The sequence below is a fragment of the Cataglyphis hispanica genome, chromosome 26 (genome assembly GCF_021464435.1).
Source record: "Cataglyphis hispanica isolate Lineage 1 chromosome 26, ULB_Chis1_1.0, whole genome shotgun sequence".
Lineage (NCBI taxonomy): Eukaryota > Metazoa > Arthropoda > Insecta > Hymenoptera > Formicidae > Cataglyphis > Cataglyphis hispanica.
In genome coordinates this window covers 1,489,599-1,504,185 of record NC_065979.1, presented here as the reverse complement: position 1 = coordinate 1,504,185, position 14,587 = coordinate 1,489,599, and the positions used below count along the sequence as shown (strand labels likewise).

The 14,587-nt window shown below is 32.6% G+C and overlaps 1 protein-coding gene and 2 long non-coding RNA genes across 4 annotated transcripts in view; 2 read left to right on the top strand and 1 right to left on the bottom strand.

Annotated features, from left to right (window-relative positions):
- The window catches only part of LOC126858587 (cuticlin-4), an 81,536-nt gene that overhangs the window by 45,122 nt on the left and 21,827 nt on the right, over positions 1 to 14,587 (bottom strand). The gene's annotated exons all lie outside the window — the stretch shown is intronic.
- Positions 5,699 to 7,384, top strand: LOC126858621 (uncharacterized). The gene is made up of 3 exons (XR_007688704.1): positions 5,699 to 5,839; positions 6,513 to 7,125; positions 7,266 to 7,384. It is a non-coding gene; the product is annotated as an uncharacterized LOC126858621 (long non-coding RNA).
- On the top strand, positions 7,756 to 11,937 carry LOC126858619 (uncharacterized). Of its 2 annotated transcripts, XR_007688702.1 has the most exons (4): positions 7,756 to 8,030; positions 8,563 to 8,814; positions 8,890 to 9,126; positions 9,243 to 11,937. It is a non-coding gene; the product is annotated as an uncharacterized LOC126858619 (long non-coding RNA). The 2 variants fall into 2 exon arrangements; XR_007688701.1 differs by having other exon boundaries at positions 8,563 to 9,126.

The window sequence follows — 14,587 nt, the reverse complement described above, 5'->3', positions numbered from 1 at the left end:
GCGACGCTCAATGATACGAATCGATCGTCGAAACCCATTGAACGATTCCTATATAGAGCGTGCGCGGCCATTGTACGGTAATTTATCGTTATTAATTCCCGACACGCGCGTCGGGAATACGAATCGCGTAAGTTAATAGCTCGGAGTTTAATAACCGGGATTCACCTGTTACGAATCTGCTCTCGATTTCAAGATAATCGCGAAGCCGGAGGATGTTACTTGAAGCGGGCCTAATTACGGAGAAGAGGTCCGATGAGCCTTTTGCGATTATTTTTTTTTTTTTTTATTAAAACATTCCGCCGGCAAAATTGTTTTCCGGCCTAACATCCGTGTCTGTTTGAGAATTTCGTTATGGGTGCCGTTTCACAATCCATCATAAAACGGTCGGAAGACGAAAGAGATTCTTCGATCGGGTCAGCATGAAATAACGATGAAAGCGAACGCGTGACTTTGCTTGAGCAGTAAAACGCGAAGATGAGCACGAATATTTGTACCGATTGTGAGATTGTTGCGGTTGGTCGAATGGGCCGTGGCAATATATGAGCTATCGCTTTCTGTTTAATCCGTTTCGTTTTCGCAACAAGCAAGCAGCCTAATCGAAGGGTTAATTATTATCTTCGCAATCTTCCTGATATCGTAAATCATTAATTTCGAAAAAAAAAAAAAATTAAATAAATGCAAAAAATTTTAGATGATTTCTTGCCGAAAATTAAAAAGAATCTTTCATATATATTCCTATATTCCTCCCTAAGGAGTTATACTCTTCCGAAGGGGGAGTAAAAATTAAATTTTTCTTTTTCTTTTTTTTTTCAAATTTTGGACAAGCTAAAAAGATGAAATTTGGTTTTCCACTGGTAGAAAGGACACTTCTTAATGTTGTTTTTAATTTTCCCGTATCGTTATAAGGAAATAAAACTAATAATTCCTATTCAATTTTTTATTAAAACTTTTTAACGGATCGGAATGTAACCTTTAAAAAAAAAAATATATATATATATATTAGAAAGTTTGATTCTTTTAGAAACTTTTTATTTCTTTTATTTTTTTTTTTTTTTTGTAAAATTAATAGTTTTCAAGACAAAAAATAAAAAATATATATATATATGTCTTATCTATATGTGTGTATCTTTTTCAATTATATTTTTTACGCTCGGGAAATTATCTCGTTAGTGTGACAGGTAAGAGGATATAATCGACGAAATGTGCCATTAACCAGTGAGCGATTAAAACGGGACTCGTGCACATTCATCGCGCCTAATGAGACTACGGATTATCGCTCCAGAAAATTCATTAGAGCTCCGACAGCTCAAAGCGATGAGTATAAGAAGAACGGTGCCTGTGAGTAAATTGGGAAGCTCGCATACCGAGCGCGAGTCGTAATGACAATAATCATTGGCGGATTATCATTATCAGCCCGCCGGAGAGACAATGATGAGAGAGTTGTGAACTTGACTCTTGTCATTGCAAGGCAGTCACGTGCCGGCATATCCCGGTGCTCGCTTCCTTCGCTCGCCTGGCGAATCCTATCCAGACTCGATGCTGTATCGTATTATTCGGGTTATTATCTGTCAGGGAGTATCGTGGATTGTATCAAGCATTACTTCCGCGAACGATCCGTTCGTTTCTAGATAACAAAATATTTTATTTCGTAAAAATATTTTTTTTAGATATTATTAATTTTAAAAAAATCTTAATCTTCGTAATTATGAAGATGTGATGATAAAAGGAACAGATAATAAATGTAAATATAAAGTATCATGGTTTAAGAAAGTAATTATTTATAAAAGTATTATTTTTATTTATTTTTTAACTTTCTCTCGTCTCTCTTTCACAATACGAGCAGGATGAGTAATTGCAAAAGTCTTATCTTCAGATTGGATTAAAAGTCACGTTTGACGAGCGTTTCCTTAATGCTATTGTCCTCCCTCTCGTTACTAAATTGAGAAACAACGCTCGATCATCGAAGGAAGCAATTAATGGCACGCGGAAAGTTAATGATGCCGCTCCTCGTAATATCGGACTCCGATCGTTTGATCATCGTCGAAAGTATCGAAATGGGATCCCGAAAGTATCCCGGAATACGTAAGGTCGACGACCGGCCACGATCACGCGATTTATTTCATCTTTTTAATTTTGCGTTTATCTAAAAGAAAAAGGATGGAAAAACAAATTCTTTACTTTCCTTGCAATTTCCGAGAATTTATCTCTGCACAATCTATCAATTTTTGTGGATAAAAATTCTTCTTACATCATTAAGAAAACAGTTCTAACTTGACTAAATGCGTTCAACTAATTATTATTTCTTTAATTAAAATATTTAAGTATTTAAATTAAATACGATATTAAATCTAATGATGTATTTGACTTAAATAATTAAAAAAAATTGATTAATTTTTCTTAAATTAATTGAAATTTAATTATATTAATTATATAATACATTTTTATTTATTTGCGTTAAATTTGAGATGTCATACAAATATAAGATGTCATACGAAAAATATGCTAGTTTTAAAAACAAAATTGATTATGCGCATTCATAGCGCATCAAAATTGTGAGATCATCATTGCGGTATCATTGTGTAGAATCAATTTTAGATATCCGAGACAACCAGCTGATGCCGGGTCAGGATATGTTACTCGAAATCAAACGTCAACGCGCCACGTGGTGTCCAAGTCGGGTCGAAAGTCGAAGGGTACTTGACCTTTTCGGCTTCTCTCTTTGTGCCGAGCGACTCGGATAAGATTCCACTTGGACACGTGACGGCGAATCTGATGTCACGGCGGCGCAAAGCAAGTCCATAAAAATGCTAATGAGCCTCACGTCACGGCGCCGCTTTTATTCGGTTTTCCATTCTCTCGCGACGGCCTTCTTTTCCTCCATCGTGTTTACACGTCGTACACACACAGAGGCGCGGTGTTCTTTTCTTTTTCCGCCTCTGACTCACGAAGAAGTTCCCGAAGGGCGAAACAAAGGCGCGTCGAAGAAGACGTTCCCCTGAGCGAGTGTAATTTGCAAACGACACGCGAGCCACGCTGTGCGACTTCCGCCGTTTGTAGAATCGCCTTCGTTATCTCCCCCTCCGCCCCCTCGTTTTCGTCGAAACTCATTTTACGCGCGAGCGCGCTTCCGAAACGAAGATTGCTGGCTTGAGATCGTGCGATGCCAGAAGCATGCAAGCAAGGTGAAAACTATATTATTGAATAAAAAAAAAAATTTGACATGACAGTCAAATGTAAAATCGCACGTGTGCGATATGCTTTGATTACGAAACGATTGACGTTTCTACGCTCTCCTATATATTTTCGCCTGACAAATATGTTTGCGCTACCTTCCAAGTAACACTTAACGATGATGTAAATTGAAAGTCTCGTGAACAAAGAATAAAATTTTCCCTCCAAACATCGAATGCAAAAATAAATTTGAATAATAAAATGTAATTAAAAAAAAAAGATGTGAGTCAACATAAACACGTAGTTATCTATTGGGTCGTTCGGAAAGCAATTTTTTAATTTTTTTAATTTTTTCGTTTTTATTCTTCTCTTTTTAAAAGAAAAAAAAAAAAAAAATACGAAATTATTTTCCGAACGACTCAATATATGCATTTCGTAACATTTTCGTAACGTGAAATAAAATCTATATATTCTACCTGAATCTTTCTTATTGTTAGATCTCAGGATAAAGAATAAGTACATAAGACAAGGCATGTACTGATAACGTATATATGGATTATTCAATAACGCGCACCATTCTTATGTGTGTTCTGTCGTAAAACCTGCCTTAACTAACCGTGCCTTTGGCAAAGATGTTTTTCTGAATTCTTCTGACAGACCGCGGTTCGATGACCCCTCCCTGGTTACGGTATAATTCGTTTAAGTCCATGCGAACACGCAAGTAATTTAGGATGCTAAAATATAAAGGGAAATTAACAGCTTCTATAAATCCCGTTGTGTATGTATTGTATGCCGATTGCAATCTACACTATTGAATCTCTTTAGCCATAAAAAATATATATATATATATATATATATATATATATATATACCCTGCAAGATAAAAATGTCGAAATAAAAAATTGTAATTAAATTAAATATAATTAAATTAAATATAAATAAATAAAATTAAATTAAATTAAATTAAATTAAAATAAATTAAATCAAATTATAAATAAAATAAAATAAAATAATAATTACTAAGTTGAAAACAAAGTACTGTGTATAACAAAAAATATAAAAATTATACAAAACTTATATTTTCTTTTTACCTATAAATTTTTAGCCGACAAATCTGAACATTAATCTTAATGATTTTTACTTATATTGTAAATGACAGCATAAATAAATATTATATTAATGAAACAGATCATAAAAAACGGTAAGGAGTCGTAGTCTAAAAAACTAATAGCGTACCTGTCAGAGTGTCTCAACGCGGACACGCACGGTTATGCGAGAACTCGGGTGTTTTGCGTGCGTAAGATTTTAATGCATCGTGATGGACATGAGGGGCATAAAATATCGAGAATGTAACTGAACGAGCGACGTTCGACTTCCTGTCGTCAAACTCGCTTCGCCGACGATGCGGAAAATATTGCACGCGATTCCTTGAAAAAACGGCAAAGGATACATTTCTTGCAACAAGATAATAGATCGCTTCAAATTTTATTATAACATAAAGTATGGCGCTAACATTAATTTTCCTTTATAAGAAAAATACGTCGCAAAAATTTGCAGATGTATATTTTCGTTGAAATCATTATCTAATTTTGCGTGTATTAATATAATTTTTTATCTACTTTCCGATATTGGAGCAAAAAGGAACGGAGACTTGTGACGTAAGATTTACGATAGCTAGCGACTTGTAAAATCTTCATTGCATTTGCAGCATAATTCCTTTAATATATGTATTTCAGGAATATATTTATGATAATTTCGTAGCCGGTTCTGGAATGTGATCGTTGTATCTTTATTCATGTATACTTTAGATTTTAAAAATATTTCACGTATTAAAAGCATTTCATAAGGTATTTAGATTAATTTAATCCAGATTTCTAATGAATTTTATCTTGTTATAAGAAATACAGCTGATCTTTTGTCCATCTGTCAAATAAACGAAATCATTAATTGCCACATTTATCTAATTTTTATTGCAGTTCTGTATAATTCTTTTATTTTATTTAAATTTGGCACAATCTTGTCCATTCGAGTGAGAAAATATATACATTTAAATCGCGATAATGATAAATAATTTTGGCTATGTATATGAGATAACTATTCCATTTTATCGAAGACAGATAATAGCGATATTGTTTTGAGGCAATTTTTGGAATTGGGCGAAATAATACAAATTCACGACTCTAATAATCAGTTTTAAATCCTGTTAGAATTACAAAACGTGTTTCCACGATCTTGTCGACGTTCCGTGCATTATAACTGTTACATTGCACGCATTTTGCATCTGCATCGTCCATATCGTCTTCCCGTTAGCGATCAGCGGAAGTGTATTTATAAAAATTGTAAAAATATTCTAAACTCTGAAAAAAAATACTATATTTATGATTAACTATTCGTGGAAAGATTTTATACATTAAAACTTTCTAAATATATACACTAAATATATATGTGAGTATCCTTGAAGAGGTTAAATAAGTACGTATACAGTGTGTCCTGACACTCATCGGAATTTTCTAAATACGAATCGGACGCTCATTCGGATTCACGCATCTCATTCTTCGTGGCTTTATTTGAGAAAAATTACAAAACGTCTAATAAAAATAATTCTTATAACCGATAGTCAGCAAGAACAGTGAGCCAGAATATTCAATTTAAAGAACGACATTAACAGGTACGATATATGACACGAGAAATGTGGAGAAATTACCTATTAAAATTCCGAGATACACATATAAAAATCATTTCAACATTTTTTCAAAATATAAAATTTCGTAGCATTGCATTTTGCATTATAATGTGATATCTCAATTATTGATTAATTATCGGTTTAATTGGAGTTAAAAATATATTTATATAAAAATAATAATTGTTATAATAATAATCCCGGAATTACAAGTCATACCAGTAATAATCAATTAAATTTATTGTTGTAAGATTTTGCACATTTTAATTATGTTTTTATGGATTTATAGACTATCACAAGTCCATCATAAATAATCAAATCAAATGAGTATTACTTGTAATTTATATTAAATATTTAAGCTTAATACTTAATTTAGATAACATCATATCAAGATATAACAATTAACATTTGCATTTATTTATTAGAATTGTTTTTAGCTAATATTACGCGTATTTTTTATGTGAATCTAATATTGTTATTATCGAATAGCGAAAGGTAATAAAGCGATCCGTTAGACAGATTTAGACTATGTATTAATATTTATATTTACATACATACAAAGAATCATTCGTCTTTCCGCGATCTTACGAGCTTTCTGCTATCAACTTCTTATTCTTCTTATTCTATACTTTGAAATAATTCTTTTTTTTTTTCTATTTAGTACACGATTTGAGATACATAGTGCATATCATAGGAAGAGAGAAAATGTTGACGGATTGGGAATGGGATTATTGTACAATAGAAAACAATATAGCAATATGCTGTATTTGTGGTAAAAATTTTGAGTGTGAAATAGACACAAGTAGCGCAAAAGAACACATAGAGACTCGACATAATCGCAATTGTGTTTCATTAAGAGATGAAACACAACCTTTATCAGAAAAGGGACAGTGGAGATTAATTTCCAAGCATTTCAAAACGTCGGGAAACGGTAATCTGAGGTGCAAAATTTGTAGGAAAGTTTTTTTTCTTGAAAAAAAAGCTGACAGACTGATGGAACACTTAACCGACATACATGAAGTTAATAAAGATAAAACGGACAAACTCCAGACCTGGCTATGGACTTATTATAAATATATTCCATATGAAACAAATATAAATAGGATAATAATAAAGCAATTATGCAGCATATGCAATGAAGATTTCACCAGCTCTAATATTTTCATTTTTATGAAACATTTGATCAATGTGCATCAGGCTGACGTACCTTTAGAATTCAGACCAAAGGTTGATGTACTTTCAGAACTCAAAACAAAAGAATAAAATAAACAATGGTACATATTATATTTTATTTTTTTTTAAATCATGTATATATATATATATATATATATATATATATTAATTATTATTTGTCGCGATGCAGATTACGATTTACTCACGTATAATATATTAAATAATTATTATTTCATTATAGCTCATTTCTAATGCTAATGCAAAAATGCAAAAAAACAGAAGATGAAAGGAGAACCGTTTCAGGAGATCACAGCTTAATTGACATTCATTGCCGCATTTTACTATTTCCTACAAATATCCATAAAAAAGATATATAAAATTTTTTTTTTCACCTGAAAATTTGTATTTAAATGCTTAATAATAATGTAAAAAAAAAATAAAGTTTTTTTAAAATCATTGCGCTGTAAAAAAATACAGAAAACGTATTCATTTTACGAGAGTTCAAACAGTTATGCTTCCTTAAGGAGCAAATAGAACGGAGTACATTCTATTAAACGATATTCATTCGACTTTATAGAGTTCCCGGTGGTGATAATCAAAATTGCGCTGACTTTTCATACGTTAAAATTTCTCTAAACATATACAATATACGTGTCAATAACCTTGAAGAGATTAAACAAATATACAGAGCGCTCTGGATCATATTCGGAACTTGCCGAATACGAGTCAGATACACGTTGAAGCCTCAAACGGACACATTACTCTTCGTGGGCGGCTATTCCTGAGAAATATTACGAACAAACGGCTAACAATAAAAATAATAGTTTCTGAAAGAATAGTAAGGCACGATCCAAAAGATTTAATTTGAAGAATATTCATGGATACAGTATTCGCAAAAGAGAAATAAGAAAAGGTTTGTTAGATTTTCGAAATAGACGCACAAAAATCATTTCAACTCATTTCAAATAATTTTTTCAAGATATAAGATCTGGTAGCATTGCATCGTGTAAGTATATATTTCAATTACTGATTAATTATTAATTACAAAAACAAGATATTTTTATTAAAAAAACTATTATAATAGTGTCAAAATCATAAGTTATATCATTAATAAGCAATTAAAGTTTATCGTTATAAAATTTTATAAAATCATAACTATTTTTATTTTTATTTTTATGCTTAATAGATTTTTTTATCGAGAATTATAAATATTCAAATTAAATGAGTATGATTTGTAATTCATATTAAATTCGAGCCAACTTGATTCAGCCAACATCATATCAAGATTTATCAATTAAAATTTATTTATTATAATTGCTTTTTAGCTGCAAATATTGCGCGTATTTTTAGCGTGAAATTAATATCGCGATTATTGAATAACGAAAAGTAATAAAGCGTTATTCGTTAGACAGACTTAAACTGTATCAATATTTATATTTACGTACACACAAAGAATCATACGTCTTTTCGCTTTTGATTTTATCATCATCTTGTCCTCCGTATACTATTGCTTGAAATAATTCTTCTTTTAAATTTAGTGATACACGATCTGCGATAAATGGAGGATGTGATAAGAGCCAAAACGACTAGATGGAGGTGGGGATTTTTCACACTCAAAGACGATGTGGCAATATGTAGTATTTGTAATAAAAATTTCTCAATTACATTCCTATCTAATGCAAACCAACATTTAAAAACAAAACATTCGCTTTCTCTTAAATTAAAAAAAGGAAGGATCACAGAAGATGAAAAATGGAATGCACTTTCTGAATATTTTGATTTAGAAAACGGTTATTTAAAATGCAAATATCAAGCTTGTAACAAACTTATTACTGGACGTTACACCAAATTATTTAATCACTTAGATTCTGAGCATATGGTTAATCCTGATATGGTGAAGAAACTCGAGCAATGGGTAAGACCATTGTTTAATTTTGAAAAAAGTAACCGTAATAATTGCGAGTGTTATCTTTGCGGTATGGAAATTAGGAATTTTAATACTTACATTCTTGTAACGCATATGACCGAAATTCATAACACTACCACAATACGTTTAGAGACAATGGCCCAGAAATAATGAAGATAATTAAAAGGAAACAATGGTAATATTATATTATTATTTCTTTTAAATCATTTATATATATATCTTAGCGATGGTTTGCGACGGTTACAGATAATGGTTTTCTCACGTTTGATATATTTTATTATTTCATTATAGCAGCACATCTCATTCATGCAATAATATAATCTGTCAAAGAACAGAAAATGAAAAGAGAATCGTGTCAGAAGAAAATCACCGCTTAATCGACAGTCGCTGCTGCATCGGATTTTGTTTAACAAAACATATCATGTTTGTCTATTCGTTTATCAACGGATGCATCTAACAGTACGAAATTAAGGAAAAATTCAGCGATGATTAATTTGCATAATCGTTGAATCATCTCGCTTCTACGGATCTTATTCTTGCGAGAAACTCGGTCACAAAATCGGAGAATATCATTTAGTGTTCGAAAAAGAAATCCAGAAAAGTCGTGAGCAAACATCTACGCATATATATATATATATATATATAGTTATTAAAATCATTACGCTCCTTAAGTTATTTAAACGAATATACCCGAATGTTTTCTGAATTTTTACGAAATTTCGCAGAAATCTTCCGACCTTAAAAATAGAGATATTAGAAGAGTTTCTTAAAGCATTTCGATTAAAATTTACTTCATGTTTCTAAGTTGGATAGGGGTTAATCAATTTTAAAATTTATCAATTTTAAAGCTCGTTACAGCTGAAGACTATAGAACTCAAAATTACGTTAACGTATTCGGAGCACTAAATGGTGGAATTATTAATCTATCCCGGAAATGGCGCGAACATAGCACGGTTAACGCACGCTTGACAATATAATGGGATTACTACAAATAAACTTTTAGTTTCCAGTTTCTCATCTCATCTTTTTCACAAAATGAATTTAGATGATCTTGAGAAATACTCCTTTGAATCTTTGACTAATAAATACATTTTCTAGACTTTGCAACGCAACGATTGTAAAAAAACATTTTTTTGATAATATTAATACAAAATTATTAAATACTTGAATAAAAAAATGTCAGCTCAAAACAAAATTTCTTTCTTAGTTTTGCGAATCTCTTCTAATTTTAGAGAGCTGCAGGCGGAACGGTGTGCATAAACACATTATCTTATCCAGCATCAAAGGTACAAATTCTGTTAAAAACTATATTAATTGCTTTGTTATTCAAGCAGTTCTTTTTAAGTTTAAAGGAAAAGAAAATTGGTGTTTTGAAAAAAAGTTCTGTTTCTTTTTAATTCATCTTTTTTTTTGTTTATAAACAAGACAAAAAAGTGGAGAGATTTAATACAAGCTTGGTTAACAAATACGGAATTTTATTATGAACTCGCATGCAAAATTTGAAGTCAATCTGTCGGACATAGCATGAAGTTTTCATGCACATCGTGCATGAAAATATAAATCTGCAAATATGCGCATAACAATAAAACAAAATTTTTTAAATTGAAAGTTTTTATTTAAATATATTTAAGTACATTTAATGATAATGTAGAAAAATCGATTTATCAAATCATTGCGCTGCAGAAAATCTAGAAATAATTCTCGATATTTTAACAGAGTTCAAATGACTCCTTAAAAGAATAGAATCAAATATATTCTATTAAACGATATTCGACTTTACACAGTTCACGGCGATAATCGTGCTATTTCTTCATTATGTGCGTCTAATGACGCATTTAATTTTGGATATCTCGCCAGACGTACGCGTATACGCGGGATAGATATTTTTTGTACAAAATATCTGATGGCGTTATGAAAATCTATTACATTGAAATTACTAGAAGTTAATAATGCGCCTATATCTAAGGTATCATCAACGTATATAATATGAAGTTTTCGGTGTATGATAAGTGGGATATAATACGCTGACATTTTATTGCCGTATGAGTTTTGACATTGTAATAAAATAATTATCGTATTTCACATGGCGTCGCATTTTAATTCTTCTATACAAATATCGACGTTATATGTGTATACGCGATTGTAACGCGACAAGCTTTTATCCTAATATCAATAATAGCAATTAACGATGCATGCAAATATTTCTTGAATATTTACAGAAATATATGCAGCTAATCTATTTACTCATAACGACATGGAATTTTTACATGTACAAATGTAATATGTATATAATTCAATATATGATAACATTAACCTTATATTATACATTAAAACTGTTATATTGCATCACTCGCATCGTAATACCGCTAGTGACCATGCGAGCGGAAGTGACAACAAAAATTTCTTCACAAGAAAATTGTATCTAGACGAGACATTACGTAACGCGTGCGTCTATTAGCATTATATATTATAAATATGATTATTATAAATATGACAATTATATTTCTCCTTGCAAAAGTTGGGAATTTTTTCCTCCGCGATTGCATTGCATTGCATGTTTATATTCCCGTTCCAGACGCGCCTGCATTTCCGTTTAAAGTACAAATCACGACTAACAAGTTCGATGGAAGAGGTACATGTATGTGTGTGTGTGTGTGTGTGTGTGTGTGTTGCATATATTAGTGTATGTGTAAATACAATTTCCACGAACGATAGAGCATGCACTGGGCCTAAACCGAACATAAAGAATGCAAGTACATAAGTGCACTGTTTTATGTCAGAAGAAGGGCCGTTTCCTTACATTAAGTTGAAAGTTACAAATTCGACCGTTTCCTTCATTTCTCGTGAGAACAATGAAAACAATTATTCGTCACATAGTTGTGTGACATAATCTCCGAACATAATCAAAACGATCCTGATAAATTTTTTCACAATTAATTATTTAATATTATAACGTAATCATAAAATTGTAGGCATTGTTAATAAATAACGGAAATTTAAAGAAATTAAATTTTTAGATTAAATTTAAAAAAAATGTAGATGTAAAATAATCGAAATATAATTAAAACAATTTTTTAAATTTAACATTTAAAAAGTGTGAGACGCTAAATATTTAGATTTAATTACATTTTTACCGTAATTCCATTTATATCACGCGAAATTAAAGATGCAAATGACATAGTTTCATTATGCGAATATGGTGAGACCAAGACTTGTTTGAGTCAAGATCGAGATTACAGTCCCAGATGCATAAACAGGACGTGTATCGAGAGGAAGGAGATCATTGCGTCCGAGATCGTGGATGTTCGCGGACAATTGCAAGAGCCTAACACGATTTGAATGCATCATCGTTCAATCTCATCTCACGTGTCTCGACGAAGAATCATCAAATGTAGCATTTAAAAAACAAGAGAAAAAGATTTTATTAGAAGAATTGCAGGAAGATTTGCGAATAACGATAAGCGATTTGCGCGGCACGGATTGCATTATGCAAGTAAGTGCACATCGAAGGAGATGCGCGCAAGGATACATTTGATGCTGCAATCGGTAGATAATGCAATTTACAATCTGCGATCCGTTACTCGAGCTACACCACTGAATTAGGTTTTTCCTTGAAACTTGTGAGATCCGCGAAAGGTCTCTCTAATTTTTTTTTTATTATTTTTGCGTTATCGTACATAACAATTTCATTGAACAATTTCATCCTACTAACTGGACAAAATTGGAAACCAAACTATGTTTAAAACAGCAAGACGGAGATATATATAAATTGTATGACGTGAGAAACGCGGAAACGATCGCGGAGATTCCAACGAAATTGGATTAGAAATGAAATTGTTGGAGGCTTGTTGCAAGTGCAAGCTTCGCAATTTAAAACGCATCGAGCAATCACGCTCTAGCCGTCACAAGCTCGTAAATCCGAGGAACGGTATAAAAGCAATGCGGTAGATAAATAGCACTCCGAGAAAACAATTCATGTCGGGATGCCTAAGTAATTACGACCACCTTTAAAAGATGAGCAAATGGCCTTTTCAAGCTAGTGCTGTTCAAAAAGTATTCCATCATATCTATGATATTTATTGAGTTTAAAGAGAATAATATAATTTTTCATGAGTAAATAATATTATAAAAATAATCAATATTGAATAGGAAAGAATTATTTTGATCGTGACAAAAATATCGCTTTCAATTTGATCCCATAAATACAATTGTGCGTTTGATAAGATTCTGATTGATAACATTCTCTTCGATTTTTCCGATTAAAAAAGCCGGCACAACAAACGCGAGTAATCTAAGATTATTTAGTTTCCGAAAAAAGCATCTTTCACAAAGTCGCGCTTGTCATGCCGTAACACGGCATGCTATTGTTCTGCTATTGAACAAAATCCAACGGATACAGTTGTACAAATGGCCAGGGACGTATAAGAAACCGGAAATGGCCGGCAATTCAATGATTCAGACAGCAGAGGAACAAGAACGTCATCGCAAAAAATTATATCGTTCGCGCGCAGCAATAAAGGATATGATGGCCAGCGATGGCTCTCAATTACAAAAATTGACCAACGAAGAGATCTAATAGTCTCGTCCGTGCTTTTTCGAACCGGGATTGTCCTTCTCGGCGCGAACAAAGGCTCCGATTGCCTGCTCGGTTCTCGCGATGCTTATCCGCGTGGCCCTGGCCGGCTCTCTCGTTATCTCCCAACGTTCCTCGATCTCTTCCATCCGCTGTTTAATTCTTCCAGCACGGATATTGCGTTCGTTAATAACCAACGTTACATAGAAAGAGAGAGAGAGAGAGAGAGAGAGAGAAAACCTCTCACGAACAAAATAAGAAAATACTATCTGTTATGATTATACCATTATTTTTTGTATATCATATAAGTGACGTAAATTAATCGTAAAAATAATCGTGTAACTGATCGCAATTAAGATCTGAATGTTCGAGTAGAATCACAGCTAATCTTATATCATTTTACTTAATGACGGTAATATAATCGCATAAAACCTCGCGTCCCGAAAAAAAGAAAAATATATATTTCTCTGCCAGCCTGGACGCAGCAGCCTTGATGCGATCGGTGCATCCGACGCGCCTCGGTGCATCCTCATACTTGCAAAGAAACGGCGCTTTTATATCCGCCTACACAAACGGAGATTCCACAGTCGCTGCACGGTCTCTATCATTCGTTACGCTGCCAGCTCGTCGGGTTACTTATTTTGAATAATAATGACAAATGGAAAAGGCCTCTTTTTTTTCTGATGACGTCTCCGACGTCTCTTCCTCCAAGCGATAAGTCGTGTTTCTTCGGATGCTTAATTGCTTTTGTGCACGAGAGAATGAGACCGTGTCACCGCAATGAATTGGTTCATTCAATTACAGTTATTTGTACGTACACCGCATCGCTTCGTGCGATGTAACCGGCCTTCACTACGTAATGATGAGTATTCATTGTTCGAATTACGTCGCCTTTTTTTTTATTTCAGAAGGTCGTTCCTCTCGAACGCGCCTGAAATACAGATATATGTTTCGATAAATCTAAATACGCCGAGAAGAGGCGATGTTTAATGCGCTGTAAAATTTGTAAGGGGGATGGAAAATAAGAATGATGGGAAGTTTATTAAAAACGATGGAATGCTTA